General features: G+C 37.3%; 1 protein-coding gene and 1 pseudogene across 1 annotated transcript in view; one reads left to right on the top strand and one right to left on the bottom strand.

Annotated features, from left to right (window-relative positions):
* The window catches only part of FMN2 (formin 2), a 409,490-nt gene that overhangs the window by 191,789 nt on the left and 190,887 nt on the right, over window positions 1-26,814 (bottom strand). The window lies entirely within an intron of this gene.
* LOC105979276 lies at window positions 1,908-16,286 on the top strand (annotated as a pseudogene).

Here is a 26,814-nt window from a genome sequence, read left to right as displayed (position 1 = left end):
TAATAGAATATATGTACAAATATGTAGGATACAATTGATGTATGGTTTGTAATAAGAGTTGTAAGAGGCCCCAATAAAATGGTTTTTAAAAAAAGACAAACTGATCTGTCTTGGAAGAAATAAAGTCAGTGCGCTTCTTGAAACTACGGATGGCAACACTTTGTCTTACATACTTTGAAAATGTTGTCTGGAGAGACCAGTCCCTGGAGAAGGACATCATCCTTGCTAATTTGGATGGACAGTGAAGGAGAAGAAGGCTCTCAAGGAGATGGATTGACACAGTGGCTCCAGCAATGGGCTCAGGCATAGGAACACTTGTAAGGATGGTGCAGGCCCATGCATTATTTCATTCTGTTGTGCATAGGGTCACGACACCGACTTGATGGCACCTAACAACAACAATGTATGATAATGGGAGCCCAAAATCCATTTGAAGCTTCCTTTTGTGGATTCAGTCCCCATATGCCCAACCCCAGCCCCCAATGACCATAGACTAAGAAGGTTAATAGCGCTGATATAATAAAAAGAACATTGTATTGTAGCTATGCTTAGGCTGTAATGTAACACCTTGCCATTTGATCTCCCTCTAGACTCAATGTGAATGTAATCTAAATTTTTTAATTCTCTGATTTCTTATAGTCTTTCTCTTGTTTTGTACTATACTTCATATCCAAAGTGGCAAGAACTCTGGTCCCTCTGATCCAATCACCACAATTGACCCTCTGACCTCCAGCCTGAGCTTATTCCAGACTGTTCAAGCATCTGAGTGGGTGGAGTCACTCCCCTCTAAGCACGGATTCAACTGATCTTTGCCTTGTGTGCTTCCAGCAGTGGCCATGGGCCCACTTATGCATCCCGCCCTTCTCACGGTAGTATGCCTTTCTCTAACCCACACTAGCTAAAATGCTCTTGGGTCCAGCTTAGACACCAACCAAAGAGCAATGGCTTTTCCTTTTTTTCATTTCTCTTCTTTTTCTTGTTTCTTTAATAAAATATACTACTGTAGTATTTTTATTATTCCTTTATTTTTCAATGAGCATTGCCATTTTATTATTATATTAAAATAAAATTTAATTTTCACTACTGTACATTCTTTAAATTAGTACAACACAATTATTTTTTCCCCCTTCCCTCCATTATGTTCACTTTCCTTCTTTTTTTGCTTGACCTAAAGTTTATTTGAAAGTAAAACATGAGAGTAGGAATTTAATTTTTTAAGGCAATGCTATAAATCGACAAATTAAAAATCAGACTTAATTCTGTAGATACTAAAATTAAAAAATGTTTTCAATGTATCATTATACTGATTTATAGCAATTCACATTTGATCAGTAGTACTTTGTAAGAGATTCCAGGAAGGCAGGTGAACTGAGCTGGGACTTGTATGAGATTTCAAGATTTCATCAGCAAACATAAGACCCCAAGCCAAGGAATCAAAGTTGAAGGGCATTTCACTGTAGGAAGTCTTCCACTAAGTTGTTGGGTCCATTTGTAAAACGTACATGCAGGTTGTGCTTTCCTTCAGGTATCAGATGCAATCGTGACTCTTTAGCATATTTATGGATGAAGTCCTCATAGAATCTTGGGACCAAAGAATCATTCTCTCCATGCACAAAGCAGGGCACTGGATGAGGGGCAGCAAGTGTCAACAGATAATACCATCTGGCAGATGTTTGAATTGCAGAATGCCTTCCACTCATTTTTCACACATTTGAGCAAAGTAATCATATCTCTATAGGACTTCTAGAGGCTTTCTTGTTCTCTCACTCCATTTAGAAACATCTTGGATCCCTAATATCCCAGGAAGCAACAGGACTGCATGATCTCCTTCCCCAGTCCAGTTATAGTGCAGGTGAACACCATTCACATCCACGTTTGCAAAAGTCACTGAAGTGCCATAAGTGGACATGGGCATGGCTCTGGGCACAGAAATCCGGGTCTTCAGTGGTGCCAAGAGGAGCACCAGGTGTAGAAGTCTGCCCACCCAGTACCGCAGCCATGTTTGTGACGGGCATGAAGTGGGCAAGCACGCTCAACCCCCATTATGTTCACTTTCATTCTTTTACTTGTTCCTCTATCTCCTTTCTCTTGTTACTTGTTCTCAAGTTTCTATTATCCCTTTTCTACACCACTTTTGACACAGTTAACTACCCTTACACAACACAACCTTTCTGCTACCCATAACAGGTACACTGATTGTTAGTAGCTCCCCATTCTCTACAACCTCTGTACAATACTCCCAAGACAACATTAATCCAGTTACTGTCTCTATAGATGCACCTATCCTGAATTTCATATGTAGAAAAACACACATACAAAATAAAACTTTGAAAATCTAACATTAACAAAGTAAAACAGAAAAACCTCAGTAGAAAAGGAAGTATAAAATATTAAAAACTAGAACACATTTTAAATGGATCAAAAGGAAGATAAAATGATAAAGTATTAAATTTTAACTTAACTACACCTTCCCTCATGGCGACCCTCAAGGAGATGAATTGACACCGGGACTGTAATAATGGGCTTAAGCATAGGAACAATTGTGAGGATAGTGCAGGACCTGGTAATGTTTTGTTTGGTCTTGCATAAAGTCACTATGGTTAGAAACTGACTTGAGGGCACCTGACAACAACAACAACATCTGTCATAATCCACTTTTCAATGGACTCTGGTAGCAAGGCTATTTACAATCGGGTCTCTAGTCAGAGGGTATTCACAAGAGGCTTAATCCACATGTACTTCCCCCTTCACTTTTTAAATTTTTATTTACTTAACTTAAACAATTTATAAATGGGCCAAAGGGTAGATCAATTAAGAGTATATTTTAACCTTGCTATATCTACATAATATACTTTACAATGTTCTGTGTTTGATAACAAGGCTATTGACATCCCTCAACTATGATCAGAGGGAATTCACAGGAGGCTTAATCTATGTGTCAACCCTGTAAATGGATTTGGGGCTTCCATTGTCCTCCATAGCCTTCTGCAATTCAGCCATCCAAAAGTTAAACTCTAGTACCATCCTCCTTCAGATATGGATATTATTTACAATCCATGGATCACACAGACTGGTGTTCTTCTACGTTTACATCATTGACACCTCAGAAGACTGCTTTTTGGAAGAAAAGGCTTTGAGACACTTACACATCTTCTATTCTTATCATCTTTAGCTTTTCACACTTTCTTCCTGCCTCAGTCAAAAATATTTTGCTTCAAAATAACACCTTATCCAACTGGCCTCAAAATTATGTAAAGATATAGTACAAAAACTGACATGAACTATAACCAAAACCCAGTCTAAATATACTTAAATCAGTCAACAGAGATTTTACAATAAAAATGAGGACCTAATGTCGGGGGTTTCAATGGAGAGAAAATGTTTTGAGAAACGATGTACAAATGCGCTTTACACAATTGATGTGTGTATGGATTGGGATAACAGTTGTATGAGCCCGTAATAAAATGTTAAAAAAAAAAAAAGTTTTACATTTAGGTCTCAAATACACCTTGAGTTGTTTTTGTGCATGAGGTCCTGCTTATTCTGCAGATGGGTATCCAGTTTTTGAAGCACCATTTATCAAAGAGAGCATCCTCTTTCCACTTAATGTTTATTTAGCCTTTGTTGAAAATCAGATTTGTGTACACGGATGCTTTTACTTCTGGGTTTTCTGTCCTATTCTATTGTTCTATGTGTCTATCACTATACTAGTTCCAGGATATTTTGAAAACTGTGGCTGTGTAGTAGGTTTTGAGGTCAAGTAATACAAAACTACCTACTCTTCTTACTTATGAGAAGTTCTTTGTTTATCCTAGGCTTCTGCTCCGTATGGAGTTAGATTCGTTTTTCCATTTTTTTTAAGAATGATGTTGGGATTTGAGTTGGGATTGTATTGAATTTGTATATTGCTTTAGATCGTTAGATAGCACTGGCATTTTCACAATCCAGGAGTTTTCCTATCTGTCGACATGGGATATACTTCCATCTGTGTAGATTTCTTTTGGTTTCTTCTATTAATATTCTGTTGATTTCTTTGTACAGGTCTTTATTTTTCACAATTCACACATACATCAATTATGTAAAGCACATTTGTACATTCATTGCCCTCATCATTCTCAAAACATTTCCTCGCCACTTAAGCCCCTGGCATCAGCTTCTCATTTTCCCCCTCCCTCCTCTCTCCCCCCTCCCTCATGAACCTTTAATAATTTATAGATTATTATTTTGCCATATCTTACACTGTCTGGTGTCTCCCTTCACCTAGGTATTTCAACTTTTGTGTTGCTATTGTGAATAATATTGTTTTCTTGATATCTTTTCTGAATCTCTCTTCAATGGTATAAAAGAATCCAATTCATTTCTATTTGATAACTTGTATCCTGCTACTTAGCTGAATTTAAGTTTTAGAAACTCAGTTAATTACTTATTAGTCATTTTTTATTAGACTAAGCTAAAGCTTTTAAAATCATCTTTAAAAATAAAACAGCAAAATCAAAAAGACAAGTGCCCCAAATGATCTCAAACATATCGGGGAAACAAAATAGATCCTTAGGTATAAGTTCTAACAGGTTGTACTTGAATTTCACACTTCAATATTTAAAATGAACACTATTTATAGTAACATAATACAGTTTAAAGAAATGCCACGTAATCCTCAAAATTTTGTTTCTAATGAAATATTAACACATATCTTCCTCCCTTTCCATTCTTTTAAGAATAGAGAAAATATGTAGACCTGTTAAACTCCTTGAATTTAAAACAATGAACTACCTTGTCTTGCATAGTCTTGGAACCCAGCCTTTGCCAATTTAGCCAGTTTCTTTACATCGAATATATACAAATGCAATTTGGTTCCTTTTCATTTCAAATATCTTGTTAAATCAGAAAACTGTTTCAGCTGGCTTCATACGAACTTACTGAAGTACATCTTTCCAATGAAATCTCCCTCTAAAAGTCTGTTTTTAGATATGTGTCTTCCCCACAACTAAAACATTTTGTTTTCAGCATTTAACACTCAGTGGGTACCCTACTGTGTATAAATTTAACTATCAAAAACCAGTTGTGAGAACAACACCCACATTACATGAGATTGGCAAAAATATTTGGATAACAACAATATTTGGAATTCAACAATAACATCTCAGTTTATGTTTCAACACTTATAGCAACATTTTATTTCTCATTGGGTGTTGCTAGTTTTCAGGAATAAAAGATATGCTAGAGATAAAATAGCATAGTTAATGATAACCACAAAAAGAGAAATAAATGGATTCTTATTAAGAATAGACTCATATTTAATAATTATTATTTTGCTTGAACTTTTGAGTCTAGTGACAAAGAACTTTATACCATTTATCCTTTGGATTGTCACAAACACCATATGATGCAGGTTCCGCTGTAGTCCACACGTTACTGCTGAGGTGACATGACATGGTCACGGCGAATCAAGAAGTGAAAATCAGCCGTCCAGCTACAGAGTCCACACTCTCAGCCACGACCCTGGACCACATCTCCTCTTCAACTAGGACAGTACATTTTCCCAAAGAATTTAACAGATCATATTGTCTTTTCCCAACTCTTTCCTCAATTTCCTGCGTTATCATATTCAATTTAAATATGAAGTATACAATAAGTTATCTTTCAAATTCTTAACTGGAAAACAAACCTTAGATAATAACCCCAATATAAATATTCTGTCTCAATTTCAGAGATAATATTTTAAAAATAACAAAAACCAAATCAGTTTCTTTTCTTTGTAACTATAGCAACAATAACAAAAATAATAAAATATAAGAGATATAGTGAGATTAACAGTTTGATGGGAGAAAGATAAATATTCAGGAAACAAATGTCTACCTAGTATAATTTTTAATAGAAGTAAATAATAAAATTTCAATTATTAAGCTTTTATGGCTTATTCAAGCATTCTGTTTCTCTTCTTTCTCTCTAGTTGTAAGTATAGTGCTACTTTTTTGGGTTTTCCATAATGACAAACTTATCTTCTGACTCTATACATGGAGTATACTTGTGTGTTTAGCACTGTAAAGATACAAGAATAAACACTGCATTTGATCTAACCTTATGGAATAACTTATTTCTAGCTTTCTTGATTTTTGGAAATGACATTATGACCAAGCAAGTAGCTGATTTTCCAAAGACCTACTAGAGTTTGAAAGTAAAGGAGAGTTAACATTGACATGTCAGTAAGCTAATTAATGATTATTCTTAGAGAATCTAAGTTTCAATATGTGATTTTCAGTCTTTTCAAGCCAGGAGTCTTTCTGATGACAACATTTTGAGGGTCTGTAAAGTGAACATTTTCCCTTTCTTTACAATTTCTTTAAAAGAAATATCTCATACTGTAAACATACTTCTCTTTATAACTGTCTAACCAATAGTTAAAGCATTAGTCATTTGTATCCCGAAAGACATCTTCACTCTATTGTCCCCAAAGTCTCAAGTTGGCAGATTGACGTCAAGTAAATAGATGTTATAAAATGACTTACTGTAATTTGTTTTTGTTTTTAGTTTTTCAGATGATTTTATAAAATTGTACAGAATGCAAGTGCAGATTGTAGTGCTTTGAATTATTTAGTCCAGGCCTTGTAACCACAAGTTTTGTAGCTCCCAGCAAGTGAATGGGTAGGACTATGAAAATCTTGATGTAGCCCACTCAAAAGATCTTGCTATTAATACAAATAAAGTACAAGTCACCCTTGTGGGTGAGACCATGAAAATAAGGTGATAAGGAGCCATCTTAAGGGGTAGTAGTTATTTTGACATCCCCTAAATTTAAACTGCATCTTTCAGTGGGTGGAGAAGTAGATCTCACTATCATTAGAAAAGATAAGACAGTAGAGCATACCACTTGAACCCGAGATCCCTACCCAGAATGTCTTTGATCCAGAAGAGAGAGCTGTGACACCTGAGACAGCAAGTAGTAGAAGGAGAGAAATGTTAGTAGAGATAGCAAACCTGGTACCAGACAGAGTGGTAGAGTTCCTGGCCCAGAGAGTGAGGCAGTTAAGTACTTCTAGGAAGGCTGCTTTCCTGAAAAGTAGACTGCCGAATACTAAACAGAAGAGCTAAAATAGTTTTGTAACAATTGCATGAACAGGATGGGACTAAGAAACCACTGGGTCAAGAGGGCCCGAGAGGTGTGCCTGAAGGTATGACTTTAAGAGGCTTTCCTAACTGTCCTTTCTGATCATGAATTATTATAAGCTGTTACTTCTGTAAATGAACCCATACCAGTCAGTATGCCCTGGGAGTTCTGTGTGACTCTCACAACACATTATGAAACCCATCAGAGAAGCAGAGAGTTGTCCCATGGGAGGAGCAGTTGGAGGCAGAATTGGTAAGAAGGTTGCAAAACGGAGGTATGTCTTGACCTATGACCTCAGACTTGTGTGGTTGATGCAGATACTGCTTTTCTTTCCCTTTCAAGAACTAAGTGGAGGCCAGGTGCCTTTTTTGTGCCATGTTTACAACACTTTCATTAATTTTTGCCCACATATGTACCTTTGCAACCATCACTCAAATCAATATATAGAACATTACCTGCACCAGAAAGACTCCTTTTATACCTTTTCACCATTTCCACAAGTCCCATTCCAACTTGTACTGCTACTGATTGGCCTTACTTTGGGTAGTGTGATTCACTTGACTCTGATCTACATGGATGGAAGTTTGAAACCAAAAGCAGCTTCACGGGAGAAAGATGGGGCTTTCTACGGCCTTAACAGTTATATTCTCAGAAACCCACAAGAGGGTCGCTATGAGTCAACATTGACTGATGGAAGACAGGTTTGTTTTGTTTTTTTCCTTTGAACATCACATAAGTGGAAACATGCTGTTTTTGTTGACCTTTGGCTATAAAACCCATCAATGGTGTATTAATAGATAATTTTGAATTTCAAAGTAAAATTCTACATGTACATAGTCATATCACAATTTATGTGGCCATTCTAATACTGACAGACTTTGGGAAAGTCTCCAGTTTAGCTGCATTACAAATAGTGCTAGTATGAAAATTCTTACACAAGTCCTTTTTGTGATCATTTGAACTCAATTACTTTGGATGTACACACAGGACAAAACTGCTAGGCCACTGGGCATGTGTACTGAGCAAATATATTTACAACAGGGAATATTTATTTACTAATAAGTAATATCTTAAGCTATTGCATTACTTTGGAAAGTTGGTAGAATAAGTTCAAAAATGAAACTACTTTTCAATAATTGTCGTAAATGTCTTAGAGCAAAATCATGAGGTTAAATAAATCACCAGGACTGCATAGACCATTGAAGTATTTGGGAAAGCCATCATGCCTTTCTGTGGTATCCCAATCACATTTACAGAAACACTCAGCTAGTAACATAAAAATATGGAATCAATAGATAACCAAATCATATCAATTCTAATTTCTAAACTCCTTCAAATCATTATTTTCATTCAATCATCATTGTCTTCTTTTGAACATCCTTATTTTCTACATAATAATACAATCCATTGCATAAAGGCATTTGATTAAAAGCAATTTTCAATTATCTATGAACTTACAAGCATTCTTGAGAAGAACTACTGACAAATTTTTATTTCCAGGATGGGTTTCTCTTACTGTTCATGCTGTTTCACCCTTAAAATATATGGTTAAATATTCATGGAAGAGCAACTTATTTTAGCACAAACCCAATTAAAATCATAAAGAAGATGCATTCAAGTCAATAGAAGCAATTTTAGTATCATATGTAATTTGAGATTATGAAATTTTGTTTCTAATTTATTCTAATTTGCTCAAATATGCTCAAAAATTCTGTTTTATCCCTGACTGTCCTGAAACCCCAGTCTTATTCTGCCATCTCCCTATATCCAAGCCTCCACTAAGTTGGTGATTGACACGCAGTATGTATTTGATAGTCATGGAATGTATTCCTACCACATGGAACTTCTGATCATCATACTGCCCCTACAAAATCCCCTTATATCATTATACAATGATTCAGTCTGAGGGAAGTCATGTCATGTGACCCAATCTGGAAATTATACCATCCCAAGGGGAAAAAGGCAAGCTGGAGTATTTAGTAAGTCTATTTCTAACAATCCAGCAAAGGGAAAGATAAATAAAGTTTCATAGTATTAGACAAATTTCATATGGACCATTCTGCAGGACAGGAAACAACCCTTAAAGGCAAAATCCTGATTTATAAAATGACATGGTTTGAGGCCAAGCATGAGCTAGGGACACCATCAGCTGAGTCCTAGCCTGAGTTACAACTGATCTGCCCATCAGTAAGTGGCTCTTGAAAACATGCTGAGCTCCCTTAATTGATGTTTTATAATTTACCTCTAGGTTCGGTTTTTTTTATTCTGAATTTGCAATTTTTAATTCTGTTATTTTGCTTTTCTTAAGCCTATTATTAATTGGTAGCTAATACATATATCATATCATTCCATAGTTCAATCATACCAAGCAGTGTTGTACAATTGCTACCACAGCCAGTTTCCATTCTTCTCTTTCCTGTACTCCTTAACATCATCTCCCTTTTACCTCTCAATTCTGACATCCATTGCAATGGCTACAGACAATATCCATGTTAGCAATGTCAACAATTTTTAATACCAGTGAGAAATGCTCAAGCTAGTCGTTTACCAATACATCTAACAAAGTTTCATGTCTACTGACAAATGCCCAAAGGAGCATACCACTCTGCTGCAAGCCTAAACCTGAAAGCATTCAATTCAAGTTCCATCCAGCTCCCTTAAGTAAGTGCCCAGAGGCACCTCACTCCTGTAAGTCTCAGCCCAGAGGAACTCAGCAAGTCTAACTTTCCCAGTTAAGTGCCCAGAGACACCACACAAAGCCTCCTGCACACAGTATTCACCTTAACTTGCTATGGGTTGGTGAGTGCACCACTCCTTCGTATGCTCTAGCCCCTGGTTCTGTTAAGGATCCACTGAAGTGTAGCTGTCATCTGAATACAGGAGGACCACTGTGCAGGAACCTGGGGTCCAGAGGACATACTCCACTCTTCAATCTTTTTAAATTTTATTTTAATCATTTTATTGGGGGCTCATACAACTCTTATCGCCATCCATACATAAATCAATTGTGTAAAGCACATTTGTACATTCATTGCCCTCATCATTCTCAAAACATTTCCTCTCCACTTAAGCCCCCGGCATTAGGTCCTCATTTTTCCCCTCCCTCCCTGCTCCCCCCTCCCTCATGAGCCCTTGATAATTTATAAATTATTATTTTGTCATATCTTGCCCTGTCCGACGTCTCCCTTCACCCACTTTTCTGTTGTTCGTCCCCCAGGGAGGAGATCATATATAGTTCCTTGTAATCGGTTCCCTCTTTCCAACCCACTCTCCCTCTACACTTCCAGTATCGCCACTCACACCACTGGTCCTGAAGGGATCATCCACTCTGGATTCCGTGTATTTCCAGTTCCTATCTGTACCAGTGTACATCCTCTGGTCTAGCCAGACTTGCAAGGTAGAATTCGGATCATGATAGTGGGGGTGGGGAGGAAGCATTTAGGAACTAGAGGAAAGTTGTATATTTCATCGTTGCTACATCGCACCCTGACCCCGAGACCCCTCTGCAAGGGGATCTCCAGTGACCTACAGATGGGCTTTGGGTCTCCACTCGGCACTCCCCCCATCATTCACTATGGTAAGATTTTTGAGCCCATTGTTGTAGTCAATGTTTCAAGCCATATCCAAGAGGGTCTTCCTGTTTTTCTTCTCCACTTTACCGACAATGATATCCAGATCTAGGGGATGTACCCTACTCACCTGACCTGTCCAAAATATATAGAACCAAGTCTCATCTTCCTTGGTTCTAGGGAGCATTCTAGTTGCACATATTTCCTGCAGTCCATGGTTTACCCAATATTATTTGCTTACACTACGATCAAATGGATCAATTCTTCTTCTATCTCCCTTAATAGCATGCCTATTAGACAACTGAAATGACAATAGCTTGTGTCAAGTGCATGTCAGTCCTCTGACATCCTTGTTCTTCAATACTTATTTATTTTATTTTATTGCCGTATCTCACACCATCCAATGTATCCATTCATCTACAATTCTGTTATTTGTTCCCCACGAGTAGGGTTATATAATCATCAGTGCTAATACTTTTAAGAAATCTTGTAGAGCAGATTTGCTCAATTCAAATGGTATTTGATTTTAACTGTTGCTTCCATGCGAATTGATTGTGGATCAAAAAAAAAAATGAAATCTTTAGCAACTTCAATCTTTTCTCTGTTTATCATGATGCTGTTTTTTTTTTTCAGCCTGCCCCGCCCACCCGCGCCCCCGATGTTATTTTTCCAGGTGTAAGGATTTTGATTTCTTTCTTTCTTTTTTATTTACTGAGGAACATATTCAATATTTGCTTTTAATCATCCTTAATTGAAAGGTGCCACCACAATACAAATTAAGGAGTTACTCATGAATATATATCTAAATTTAGAAAGGGTGCTATGTGCCACATTATAATTTTAATTTAAAAACGGTGCTGTTTTTATGAATAACAATTCATAAAATTCACCAAAAATGTTTCAAGACCTACATGTATGTATATTTACTGTATTATCTACATTAGACAATGAATTTGTATAAGGATCTTAATAAAGCTGAATGCAATTTCTCATTCTTTCATCAAGGAGCAATAATATTTAAGAACTAACTTAGTTACACAGATAGTTTACCTTCATTTAAAATACTATTGTGGAAAACGTTAGGCTAAAATTTACGTAGTGTAGTCAAGAAACAAATAAATATTCTACTGCATGAACAATGAATAAATATAAAGATTGATTCTGTTTGTGGTGGCTTTAATTAGCCTTTGTAATTCTTGATGCATCTAAGCAAAAACATTGTTTGATGATGTCTCTGAGTGCTTTTATGAATTTGTTTTCCTGGTGAATTCTGCTATAGATACTTTGTTTTTTGAGGATTTTGTTTTCTTTACATTGAGGTACAACCCATATTTAAAACTAGTCTTTTATCTCTATCAATAACACTTCAAGTCATTTTCACTTCAGCAAGAAAGACTGAGCCATCTGCATACAGCAAGCTGCTCAAGAGTCTTGCTCAATCCTGATGAGCCTTGTTCCAATCTTCTTCATAAAATCCTGGACTAAGGTCATTTGCTGAGCACACATACTGAATCAGTGTGGTCAAAATAAAGAACTTATAATTTTCCCAATTTTAAGCCATGTAGTATCCATTAGTTCTGTTAGAAAAACTACCTCTAGTTCTATTTACTGGTTTCACACAACAACAATTAATGAAATTAATAGGATCACCATTCTTTACAAAGTATTCCATTATTTTTTATGATCCACAGCCAAAATCCTCTACATAATAAATAAAACACAAATTTTACTTCTTTTCTTTCAGCCCAAACCCCTCAGATATCTATATGTTTCCATGATGTTGAAAGCTATGTTACCAGTTTTTCATGTACCATAAAGGCCACCATCTCTTGTCTGTCAGCCCATAGAACTGTGCTGGCTTACCTGTTATTGTCTAGAGATCCTTTATTTAAGTATGCAAAGACAACATCTGTCCAAGTTTCTCAATTTGGTTGTTGGAAATACCCTGGGACAGGAAAAAAGTCATTCTTCATTGATTATAATATCTTGGGCTTCCTCCTTTCCCCTTTCCCAATTTTTGAACCCAAAGCTAAAGAATTAGTATCTAAAGTTGAAATAGGAAAGAATGATTTGAGCTTGTATATTTGGATTTATGAAATATTCATAAGGAAATATCGTCAGGAAGATAGCTAGTAAACAATGGAATAATCCCCAGTCAACTGAGAAGGATCACGGGAATAAGAGAGTTACCTTCCTGTGATTCATCATGGCTTTCTAGTTACAACTAGTGTGCAGAAAGATCAATACATGAATAACTTTTTGGTGATCAGAAGAAAATTTACTCATCTCTAAAATACTCTACTAAAAGAAGTCACAATGATCTAAAGTAAAAATCTAAGGTAAGTGTCCAATGGAACCATTATGGAAAATGTGACATGTGGCTCTTTTTAGTACAAAAGAAAATACGAAAACTCAAACTATATTTGAGTTTAAAGAGACACAGATTTGCATCTTCATAGAAAATGCTGAGGTTCACTAACACGTCCATGGCCCCTTACCCTTCTTCCACAACGTGCTGCCCTTTTTGGATGTTTTCTGTACACTTCTCCAACAGAGGTAAGAGCCACTATGTAAAAAGTCTTTGGCCCTCCTCACTTTTTCCTCCTCTTTTCAATGTCATCAGGAGGAATGTAAGGATCTCAGTGAGAGTGGTAGGTGTAAATATGAGAAAAACTTCCAGATTAAGAAACTATGAAGAGGAACAGGCAGTCAATTTCAGAGGAGTTCGCCACTGAAACCCTTGTAGAAAGCACCCACACGTTGTCAGACACTGAAAACATCATGAATAGAAGCAGAGCATGCTCAGAAATAGTGCCAGGAGATGAGCCCTCAGGTCAGGAGGCACTCAAAATGTGCATGAGGAAGAACTGCCTTCTCAGGGTGGGGTCAACCATAACGACTAAAGATGAGAATAAACAGCGGCAAACATCAACTAATGATTATAACTAGAAATGTATTAAGTACAAATCTAGGAAATTTGTAAGTGCTCAAAGATGAAATGAAATACATAAAGGTCAATATTCTACATGGTAGTGAGCTAAATGGACTGGTACTGGACATTATCAATAAGAAAATCATGGTTTACTCTGCCAGGAATGATAGATTCAGGAGGAATGGTGTTGCATTCATCATCAAAAAGGATATTTCCAGCTCTATCTTGAACTATAAGGCTGTCTTAGATAGGTTTATATCTATCCACATACTAGGGAATTGAACCAACAAAACTAGTTTTCAAATGTACTTACCAACTAAAACTAGTGATGCAGAAATTAAAGAGTTTTACCATGTCTTCAGTCTGAAATTCATCAAACATACAATCAAGATGCATCGATAATTATTGGTAATTAAAATTCAAAAGTTTGAAACAAAGAGGAAAGAACAGTAGATGGAAAAATAAGGCCCAGATAGAAAAGAAGCTGGAGATTGCCAGACCAGAGACTTCTGAATCACAAATACATTTTATCAACCACACAAAAGGTGACTATGCAGACGGAATACATGGAAATGAAATTGACTACCTCTGTGGGAAGCGATGAAGAAAAGTTGAATATCAGCAGCTAAAGCCAGGCCAGGGGCCAAGCGTGGAACAGATCATTAATTGCTCATATGTTAATTCAGGAAGCTGAAGAACATTTAAAGAAGTGCATCTGAGTTAAAATATATCCTTGAGTCTATCCCACCTGAATTTTGAGAACATCTCAAGAACAAATTAGACACATTGAATACTAATGACAGGAAGCCTGTGGGATGACATCAAGAACATCATTTATAAACAGAGCAAAAAAGTTTAAAAGACAGGAAAGAAAGAAAAGACCAAAGTGGATCTCAAAAGAGACTCTTAAAGTTAGTATTCATTAGAGAGTAGCTATGGCAAGTGGAAGATCTGATGAAGTAAAAGAGCTGAACAAAATATTTCAAAGAGTAACAAAAAGAAGACAAAGTAAACCATTATAATTAATTGTACAAAGACCTAGAGTTAGAAAAACAAAAAGGAAGGACATGCTTAATATATCTTAAACTGAAAGAACTAAAAGAAAAACAATGAAGTCTTGGGTTTCAATATTGAAATATTCTATAGGCAAAATATTGACACATCAAAAGAAGATGGAAAAAATACTAAATCACTGTACCAGAACAACTGGTGGACATTCAACCATTGCTAGAAGTAGCATATGAACAAGAACTAGTGCTACTGAAGGAGAAAATGCAAGCTGCACTGAAAGTATGTGCTAAAAATAAGGATCCAGGATGGAATACTAATTGAAATGTTTCAACTAGCTGATGAAGCACACTTAGAGATCCATATTTATACACATTCCAAGAAAGGTGGCCTAATAGAATGCACAAATTATACAGCAATACCATTAATATTAAAGACAAGTAAAATTTTGCTGAAGATCATCCAACAGTGGTTGTAGCAGTACATTGACAGGCAGTTGCTAGAGGTTCGGGTTGAATTCAGAAGAGGATGTGGAACATCATCGCTGATGTCAGATGGATCTTAGCTGAAAGTAGAGAATACCAGAAAGATATTTCCTTGTGTTTTATTGACTATGCAAAGGTACTTGACTGTGTGGATCTTTAAAAAACTATGATACTCAAGATAAGAATGGGCATTTCAGAAAAAATTATTTGTGCTCTTGGAGAATCTGTACATGGTCCAAGAAGTGGTTGTATAAACACAACAAGAGCATACTATCTGGTTTAATATCAGACAATGCATCAGGCTTATAACCTCTCACTATATTTATTGAATCTACATGCTTGTCAAATCATCAGAGAAGTTGGATTATATGAAGAATAATGTGGGATCAGGATCAGAGAAAAGCTTATTAAGAGCATGTGATATACAAATGTTATAACCTTGCTTGCTGAAAATGAGGAAACTCGAAGCACTTGCTGATGAAGATCTTAATCTTCAGTATGGATTACAATTCAATGTAAAGAAAATAAAAATCCTCAAAACGGAACCATTAGGTAACATCATGATAAGCAGAGAAAAGATTGAAGTTGTCAAGGATTTTGTCTTATTTGAGTCCACAATCAATGCTCATGGAAACATGAGTTAAGAAACCAGTAAGGCACTGCATTGGGTAAAACTACAACACAATCCCCGGGAAAGCAAGGAAGTGGGAGAGGAGCTCACACTGACCTCAAGACATGCCTCTCTGAAGACTCTAGGTTGTTCGCATGTGCCAAGCTCTCCTGCACCCTCACCCTGATCCAAGCTGGATCCAGAATTGCATACAAACTAATTTCTGCATCAGTGTTATATCGGCCTGAGGCTAGGACTGGAGAGGATTCCGAAGTGTTTAGTGGGGTCCAGGCTGGTGTGTATCCGCTAATCCAAAGGGAGTTTCAGACCAATGCAATCAGCATAGACATTGATACAGTTGCCAAATTTACTGGTGCGAGTGCTGCAACAGTAGGAGTGGCTGGTTCTGGTGCTGGTATTGGAACCGTCTTTGGCAGCCTCGTCATTCATTGGTTAAGCGAGAAATCCTTCACTGAAGCAGCGGCTTTTCTCATATGCTATCCTGGGATTTTCCTTGTCTGAAGCTGTGAGTCTCTTTTGTTTGATGATTGCTTCCTTGATTTTGTTTGCCATGTAACAAAAATGAATGGCTAGAGATGTTGGCATTCATGTTAATTGCAGAATGGATATAATTCTGTCTATTAAACTTTGAACTCTGAAAAGTTAAAAAGAAAATACCACACAAGACCTCTTTAGAGTGTGTTGTCAGGAGAGACCAGTCCTGGAAAAAGACAGCATCCTTGGTAAAGTAGAAGGGCAGTGAAAATCAGAAAGACCCTCAACCACATAGATGGACAGGAGCTGCAACAATGGGCTCACACATCAGAAGAGTTGTGAGGACGGCACAGGAGAGGGCAGTGTTTTCTTCTGTTGTAAATCTGGTTGCTGTGAGTCTGAGCTGACTTGAGAGCACCAAACAACAGTATAAAGAACACACAGATCGCTCCTACTAGGTATCACCAGCAGTTTTGAGGTCATTTATAGTTTCCAGATGACTACAATTTTCTGCTTTCTTGGCCAAGGTGGAGAAGAGATATATGCGCAATTTTTGAGAATGTTTCTTTTTTACCACTGGCTCTTTTTATGGATATTCAGAAAAAGGAAAGCTATAATCTGGATTTACCCCTCATTAGTAAGGAAGTCTGATTCGTATTACTTATAAGGTTACTTATCTGTGTTTTTCAAAATAAGTCACAATCTTTGCAATGTCAACTTTTCTTTGAATCTTATCAAGACTCTTTATAATGATCATATGCTACTTTCTAGAAAACTCTTCAGGGAAGTTAAAAAGCACTGAGGGAGAGTGGGTGGTAAAGGGGGAACCGATTACAAGGATCTACATGTGACCTCCTCCCTGGGGGACAGACAACAGAAAAGTGGGTGAAGGGAGACGTCGGACAGGGCAAGATATGACAAAATAACAATTTAGAAATTATCAAGGGTTCATGAGGGAGGGCGAAGCAGGGAGGGGAAAAATGAGGACCTGATAACAGGGGCTCAGGTGGAGAGCAAATGTACTGAGAATGATGAGGGCAATGAATGCACAAATGTGCTTTACACAATTAATGTATGTATGCATGGTGATAAGAGTTGTATGAGCCCCTAATAAATCAATTTTTAAAAAAATATCATTTTAGTAAGAGAGATGTTTCCTTTATGAAGAAAAAAAATTCAAAGAATGATAGACCCATACATGGGAGCTACAGAATAACTTAAATTTATCAAGTGCTTGTGAAAGTTGAATGAAAAAAGTATGGCCAATAACAGACTACTAAAAAATTATAACAGTTTTTATTTTAAAATTATAATTATTGTATGATTTAACATGTAGAAAATATAAAATAAATACATGAATAAACAGCAAGACAGCAGTAAGATGAATAAGAAAGCCAATGAGAATAGTAGACTCAATAGGCCTGGTTGGCCTAGTAGAAAAGTATACACAGAACAAAGTAGGGATGGTTACCACAGTAGGGCATTGGAATTCGTGAAACCTCAAGAATGGCAAGTATAACTCCATAAATTGGAATAAGAAAAGGGAAGTGTAAATGAAAACAAATAAGAAATTACTGTTTGGTTTGAGTCATGTGTATATTCTTTGTAGAACTTTGCACATAATACTGCCATATCTAAATTATTAATTGTATCTCAACATGGAACACAGAAAAGAGTAGATATTCCTGAACAGTCTGAAATTTGGTATAAGTTTAAGAGAGCTGCACTTGTTCCACCTAGAAATATGGGAGTGGTTTTAATCCATGATTTTAAAATTAGAAGAGTGAGCACATAGAAAACAATTTAAATTATAAATTTTATGATACACAAGAATAATAGAGAATATTAATATAACTATTCCTAAGGGAGGTGGAGTGAAGAAAACATATGGAATGTTTTACCAGGAAGGAAAAAAATGAAGATTAATGCCTCAAAAAGTGCCCAGAAATGCTTTGAAGAAGAAAAGAACCAATTAAAAGGAAAAAACTCCAAAAGATGACATAGACCTGATTCATATGACAAGAAGATTTGCTTTTTACTATTTCTGGGTCCTTAAAAACATTTGTTGAAAACATAACATCAAAGAGAATTACTATACTCTGTTTGGCTACAAAACCTCTCAATAAACTAAATCTTAAGTTTGAAAGGTCAATCAGTTGAAAACCTAATTATTGTTTTTCAAGTCACCTAGCTAACCTCACCAAAACCCCAGATATGACTTTGGATTAAGCAATTCAGTATCTCAGTCTATGCCTTCAAATCTCAGTTAAGAGGTTTTTTTCTGTGTCCATATATTACCCTATTTTAATCAATAGCATAATTTGCTTTCAAAAAGTATATTTTACACTAATATCTGTTCCTTGTTGCTGAAATTTTTGTGGCATCAAAACATTTGGAATAAATTGAAACCACCTTGGATTTGATTGTTTTCTTCATGCATGCTTTATAATAATCAGATTTTGGAATAAAGCCACACTTTGCATATTCTTGGGAGAAATATTTATAATCTTTTCAAATGGGAGAATAATTGTTATTTTTGCTAACTTTGTTCTGTTTTGTTTTTTTACCACATTATATTGATTCTGGGTTTTTGTTTTTTTTGAAGGATTTAATATGGATTGCAAAGAAACAATTAAAGGAGGGAGTTTGGGTTTTGTGTTCCTCTATATAGAGAATACAGAAGAACTCTATTTACCTTCTCCATATGTGGCAGTAATTAAAAAGAAGCTGAAATACAGACATTTTAACTCAAGGGAGAAAAAAAAGTAGACAAATCCACCCAGCATTTCTTGGGCAATAAAGCAATTTTTCAAAATAAAGATGTTATGCTGTCTTCCAATGCCACATAAAAGGATGGCACCTACCGCAAAGCCAATTTTTATGGAGCGCTCTACCCATGCAAGTCAAAGAAGAAAGGCTGATGATTCAAAAAGCACTCAGCTGCAAGTGAGCTTCAGCTCAAATCCTACTTTCTATGGGCACTTGAAAACATGTAATTTTCCTCTTTTTTCCTTTCCTGACGTTTAAAAACGCAAGAAAAATTATATCCTAAAAGTTGTATTAATAATAGAGGAAAGAAGTAGGAGGCAAAGGGCATACATACAAGCCTAAATACAGACATGTACATATGTAAACATATTTAAGATTAAGGGGGGAACGGACCTAGGTGCAATAATTATTGGATTGGTAGTAGGGTGGCAGGTGGACATGGGGCCTCCTCATGCACACTCCCCTAATACAAGAGCATCTTGCTCAGCTAAACGGTCATTTTATGATATCTACCTTACCAACATGATCGCTGAAGACAGATGTGTGCATAAGAAAATGTGGTGAAGAAAGCTGATGGTGCCCAGCTATCAAAAGATATAGCGTCCGGGGTCTTAAAGGCTTGTAGGCAAACAAGCGGCCATCTAGCTCGGAAACAACAAAGTCCACAGAGAAGAAGTACACGAGCCTGTGCGAACACGAAGTGTTGAAGGGAACAGGCAGCAGACACCAAAGAACAAAAACCATCATTGTGTGACCACCTTCCACACATAAACGCTGAAGACGAATGTGTGCATAAGTAAATGTGTTGAAGAAGGCTGATGGTGCCCAGCTATCAAGACCTATAGCGTCTGGGGACTTAAAGGCTTGAAAGTAAACAAGCGGCCATCTATCCCAGAAGCAACAAAGCCCACATGGAAGCAGCACATCAACATGTGTGATCATGAAGGGCCAAAGGGACCAGGCTTTAAACACCAAAGGTGGGGAGGGGGAATCATATCCTCGTCAATGAGGGTGGCGCGTGATGGAGACCCAATGCCCATCTCTAGACAATTGGACATACCTTGCAGAGGGGTAGTGGGGAGATGAGTCACTTAGGGTACAGTATAGCAATAATGAAACCCACAACCTCCTCTAGGTCTTAAACGCTTCCTCCCCCCAACTACCAGGACCCCAATTTTGCCTTGCAGACCTGGTTAGACCAGATGATGCACAGAGGTACAGATGGGAATTGGAAACGCAGGGAATCTAGGACAGATGTACCTCTCAGGACCAGGGGTGACAGTGGCGATACCAGGAGGGAAAGGGGATGTAGTAAGGGGGAATGGATCACAGGGAGCTACATATAACCTTTCTCTGGGGGACGGGCAGCAGAAGGGTGGGTGAAGGGAGACGCTGGACAGTGTAATATAAGATACAATAATAATTTATAAATTATTAAGGGTGCATGGGGGAGAGGGGAGGAGGAAGGGAAGGGGAGGGGGAAAAAAAGGAAAATTAGCAGATTCCGGGAACCCAAGAGGCAAGCGAATTTTGGGAATAATGAGAGCAACAAATGTATAGATGTGCTTTACACAATTGATCTATGTATTGTGATGAATTGTATGAGCCCCAATAAATTTATTTAAAAAAAATAGCACTTAAAGTGCACAACTTTAATAAAAGTGTCACGAGTAAAATGATCAACAGTATAAAGAAAAACACTATATATCTATATTATTTTATACTTTCCTGGGAGAAATATTTATAATCTTTTAAAAAGGGAATGATATTATTATATATCATTATATATATTATTATTATTATATATATATAGCTTTTCTTTATAATGGTTTTCTTTATGATAGTAATCATTTTACGTGTGGCCCTTTTACTAATCTTTTATGTACTTAAATTGTTACTAATAAAACGTTTTTATAATTAGGCTATACTTTTTCCTGCATTTTTTTAGTGCCCAAGAAACTAGAATTTAAGCTGAGATCCACTTGCAACAGTGATTTTTGAATGATCAGTCTTTCTTCTTTGAATTACGTGGGGAGAGCCTCCCTAAAAACTGTCCTTGAGGTAGTTGCCATCCTTTGAAGTGGCCTTGGAAGACAGAGTAACCTTTTGATTGTTTGCTTTGATAAGTAACCTAGTGGATTATAGGGTGGGACTGATAACAACAGGGTCAGCATTTCAAATCCACTTCCTAGGAGATGATCGCAGGAGAGATACGTGACTTTCTACTGCCATAAAAAGTTATGATTAGGGGGAGGGAGGGAAAAAAGTGGAGCTGATACTAAGGGCGCAATAGAAAGTAAATGTCTAGAAAAAAAATGATAGCAACATATATACAAATATGCCTGATAAACTTGACGTATGGATTGTAAGGAGTTTTAAGAGCCTCAAATAAAATGATCTTTTAATTAAAAAAAAGTTACCATCTCAGAAACCCACAGGCCTAATTCGGTCCCATTGTATAATATATAATATATACATATAGAGTACAAATGGCTAAGAAACCATGAAAAATGGCTTATTGTGTTTTCTGAAGAAATGTTTTAATGTTGATATCAGAATCAATGAGAAGAAATACACAAAACCATACATAACAATTGTCAATTAATTTTTTAAAACTTTGCCTACATTCTCATTAGTACACATCACAAAAACATTTTTATTAGTCTATAGATGAAATCAAAATGCCAGAGCAGTGCACTATGTGATCTCACCTTCTTCTGCCCTCATTACAACTTTATACTTAACTCTTATTTATTTTCCCAAAAGGTTGTTTATTTAGTGACATTTATCTTTTTAAAATATAGTTTTTAAAATTTAATTATTTTAAGTCATTTTTCTTACCCTAGTTAAAATGTGTCAATATTTAAAAGGTTAGCTGAGAAAGTTTAGTCATTTTTATTACTGATACAACAACAATATAGAGAAGTTCAACAAAACAACAAATTCAGTCACTTTCATGTTCGATGCATAGTAAAATTTGTCATTTCTGACTCATGGTGACCCCTTTGGATGTCAAAGCATGTACAGTATTCCATAGTGTTGATAATGGCTGGTTTTTCAAAATAGCAGCCCTTTTTTGTGATGTTTCCTAGGAGGCACTCAAAGCCCCAACCTTTCAGTTAGCAGTCTACCACTTGAGTTGTCTGCCTCACTCAGGGATCTGCAGAGTAGACATATTATAATAGCAAATGAATTCTGGATTCTTTTATAGAGCTGGCATTATCTGTTGTTACCAATAAGTCGATATTTTTTGGTCCTCTCTCTCTACATAGCTAGAAAGTACAAGAGATGCTGATTCCCAAGAGGAGTGGATGTGAATGGGCAATAAAAAAAACGTGTGTATGCTAAAGAGTGTCAGCATGGATCCATTTTAATTAATGCATTTAACTTGAAGATCAGTGGTGCAAATCCATAATATTACATGTCTAAACAATATGTAAGCTAAAAACAGTGGTCTTCCAGCTTTGTTATCAAAAGAAACTCTTTTCCATAAGAGGTCTAAGGAAAGAATCTTTCAATAGCATTCATCAAAACATACAAAACTGTTTGATAGTAAGAGTTGAACTAATGATGAGTGTGTTCATAAAGACACAAAAAAATCTACCTTCTGAGAGATTCTGGTAACTGTGTGCCTGGTCTGTAAGGGGTTTAATACTATACAGAAAAATTCATACTTCTACACAAGAAAATCACAATTCATATAGCTTTATTCTCATCATAAACAGACTAAAGAGAAAGGATACATATGTGTCTCCTTCAAAAAACTCATGAAAGCTTAACGTCACACCTATTTAGAGCTTGAGTTTTATACACACACACACACATACACACACATAGTTAAAAATAGCTAAAGAAATTTTACCCTACATTATATTAGGAGAAAAAAATTTATCTGAAAACTTTCAGAACTTAAAAAATAATGTTTATTGACAAAATTATAGCCCAATCTCTTATTCTGTACCTGTAATTATTCTATTGGTAACTATACTGAAGAGAAAGATGAAACATTCTATTCCTTTAAATAATTACAGTTTCAAAAACTTATAGGGGAAACTCTACTCTGTCCTATAGTGCCACAGTTGGAATTGACTGAGTTTGTTTGATGCTTTTAATGATCATGACAAGAAAAATTATATTTACTTTATTTCATTTGAAAATGATGTTTACCAGTGAATATATGTAAAAAACATATATAAGTCTCTATTTTGTTTCTAATATATCCTCTAGTCACCTTCCAAAGATACGATCTAACAGAAATACCAATTTTTTCAAAATTATACCCATAGGAAATTAAAAGGGTATTGATATATTCCTGTGTTCAAGTTTCATAAAAGGGTAAGACACCAAACAGCCTTTGACTAAAATCTGAGATACAGACACACTTATAACTCACCCATTTAAAGTGGTTAAATTGGAGGCAAGGCAAGATGGAACCCAGGTAGGCAGCCAACACAGAGAGCTCCATGGAGACTAGTGAGTGGGGAGATTTGGGGCTGAGCACTGGTGTCGAGGCTGTCTTCTGATCCAGCCCAGGGCACTTCTCTGATCCAGAAACTGACTTCAACTCCATTGCTTACACTCACTGCAGACTCCCCCAGTCTCAGGCTCACCAGCTGCCTCTTTTATGAGTGCTCCCCACCCTGCCTCAATAGGTACCACAGGCCAGCCAGGCTCGCCACAGATGCTTCTGCCCCACGTTGGCACTCCAGGTAGACTACCAACCAGTCCCCATCCCCAGAGGTTTCTGCCCCACCTCAGTACTCCTCACAACCCCCCCCCACCAGCAGCCAGCCCTCCCCCTCCATCACTGAGGTTCCCATCCCACCCCAACACTCTGGGCCTGCCAGGCACCTGGCATAAGTCCAGCAGAAGCTTGTGCAGCTGTGTTTTAGGGACCCGAGCCAGTGGGGCTCTCAAGCTGCATTCTCCCTTCTACTTCCACCCTCTGTAATCCCTTCTTCCACTCCCACCCCCAATCCCCCATACCCTCTGTGCTCTGAGCAGTGGAACCCTGTGCTAACAGAAATAGCAGGGACCTCCTTCCCACCCACCTTCCTGATGGAAGTGCCCCTAGCCAGGAACAGACCACCCAACAACCACACCAGCCCTATCCCCGACTACACCCACCCCCAACCCACCCCAATGACCAGGCCAACACTTTCCTTCAGACTGCAGTGTGCAGAGCTGCAAACAGCCCCTACGGAGGCCTGAGAGTGGCTGTAGTACAAAGCATAGGCCAAGGAGATAGGGAAACCCCTGGGGGACAAAGGTGAAACACAACCCCTCAAGGCAGTTGGCTATAGGCAGCGTGCAGAAACACCAACACCAGCCTCCAAAAGAGAAAGCCCAGGGCACTGTGACTACTGGAAAATTGGCACCTAGTTCCAATAAATCGACAAAAAAGCACCAAGCTGTATCCACAGCTTCAACAAGAAAAAAGAAACAAAATCCATTGTCACAGGACGACCTGGACCTAACTGAAGTCATAAAAAAGGCAGACGTTGACCTCCTACAGAAAGAAATCTTCAGAATGCTGCTTAGAGTCATACAGGATATGAGGGAAGCAAAACAGAAAAAGGATGAAATAATAGAGGAGATAAAGGCCACACACTAAAGGGAAATACAAGAGCTAAGGGGCAAGATAACAAAAACTAATAGCAATCTCACAGACTTTGCTCAGGGAATGGAGGAGGCAGAGAAAAGCACCAGTGACCTAGAAGACTCCCAAGCAGAAATGAACAAACATGAGAAAAAGTTGCACAAGTCCATCAGAGAAGCTGAATTAAACCTCAGAGCTATGTCTGATGCTATGAGAAGGAACAACATCAGAATACTTGGATAATAGAGGAAAACACATAAAAGAAATCAATGTCAATATAGTGATGGAATTCTTGGAGGAAAACTTCCCCAGTTTAATGAATAAAAACCAGGCAACCATCCAGGAGGCCAAAAGAACAGCAGCTAGACGGAATCCCAAGAAGAAGTCACCAAGACATATAATTGTTAAACTATCCAACTTAGAGGAAAAGGAGAAAATCGTGAGAGCAGCTAGGGAAAAACAAGCAGTCACATATAAAGGCAAGCAGATAAGAATATGCTCAGACCTATCAGCGGACACTATGAAGAAGAGGAGTGGAGCAACATATTCCTAAAATTGAAAGAAAATAATGCAAACGCAAGAATACTCTATCCAGCCAAATTATCTATAAAATTTGATGGAGAAGTGAGTCTTTCTGGACAAGGAAAAACTCAGACTACACACCAGCCCTACAAAAGATCCTTGTTGACCCAGCATGGGCAGAAAAAGACTCGCCAAGCACAAAGAACAACTCCACCCAGAGACCATCCAAGGGAAAACAACCTCCAATGTAACACTGGCTTAATGATGGAAAGCAAGCAAGAATGAAAAAACACACACACACACCACAAAAAAAGAAATGGAGGTAGGAAAACACCCAATACAGGAGGGATAAAATGACATCACAGAGACCACAGATAGATGTAATAACCCTGAATATCAATTAAATTAATGCAGGCCTTAAGAGACAGAGGTTAACAGACTGGCTTAGAAAACACAAACGCTTGATATGCTGCCTACAGGAGACATATCTCTAGATTACAGACAAAAATAGGCTGAGAATCAAAGTCTGGAGAAAAATATACCAAGCAAATATCAATTCAATAAAAGCAGGGATTGCAATCCTAATCTCAGATAAAATTGATCTCAAAGTGTTGGGTGTTTTCCCACTATGAACACCATCATCCATCTTCAGAGAATTGGAAAAAGTGATCACCAACTTCATATGGAGAGGGAAGAAGCCCAGGATTAGCAGAGAACTCTGCAAGAAGAAGGACAGAGTGGGAGGACTTGATTTACCTGACTTTAGCACATATTACAAAGCCATAGTGGTCAAAACTGTATGGTATTAGTATAATGACCGATACTCAAACCAATGGAAAAGAACTGAAAGCCCAAAAATAAAATCATCAGCATATAGACAACTGATCTTTGATAAGGGTCCAAAAATATCAAATGGGAAGATGTTCTCTTCAATAAGTGCTGCTGGATTTCTACCTGGACAAAATGGATATCTACCTGCAGAAAAATGAAGCAAGATCCTTATCTCGGATCACAGACCTTGAGGTAAAATTCCCAACTATTTTGGCTATCAATGAGGGAATTGGGACAAATCTGAAACTTTGGCAGAGGGAATACATAGGCTATTAGGAATAGGGAAGGGCACTAATACAGATGAGGCACAAATTTACAAGTGGGATATAATGAAGATAAAACACCTGTATACATTGAAAGAAATCACCAAGAGAGAAATAAGAGTCCATGGGCTGGGAAAACATCTTTAGCAATGACACATCAGATAAAGGCCTTATTACTAAACTCTACAATACTCTCCAACTTCCCAAAAGAAAATAACTAATTGACCACTGAGGAGATGGGCAAAGGACTTGAAGAGAGGTTTCACAAGGGCAGAAACCTGAATAGCCAAAAACATGGAAAAATGTTCCTGATCATTAGCCATAACAGAAATGCAAATTAAAACAAAAATGAGGTACCACCTAACACCCTCAAAGACAACCCACGTAAGAAAATCAGAAGGCAACAAGTGTTGGAGGGGCTGTGGTGAGATAGTAACTTTTGTCCACTGCTGGTGGACCTGTAGGTGTGTACAGCCACTATGGAAATTGATTTGGCGATATCTGAAACAGATGGAAATCGAGCTAGCATATGGCTCAGAAACCCCACTACTGGGCATATACCCAGAAGAGGCAAGAAACCACGGCCAGACAGCAGTGCTCCAATGTTCATCACGGCAGAGTTCACA

The sequence above is a fragment of the Echinops telfairi genome, unplaced genomic scaffold, assembly GCF_000313985.2.
Source record: "Echinops telfairi isolate 266 unplaced genomic scaffold, ASM31398v2 ScPeMD7_3509;HRSCAF=4178, whole genome shotgun sequence".
Taxonomy (NCBI): Eukaryota; Metazoa; Chordata; class Mammalia; order Afrosoricida; family Tenrecidae; genus Echinops; species Echinops telfairi.
This window is presented reverse-complemented; position numbering and strand designations above follow the sequence as displayed.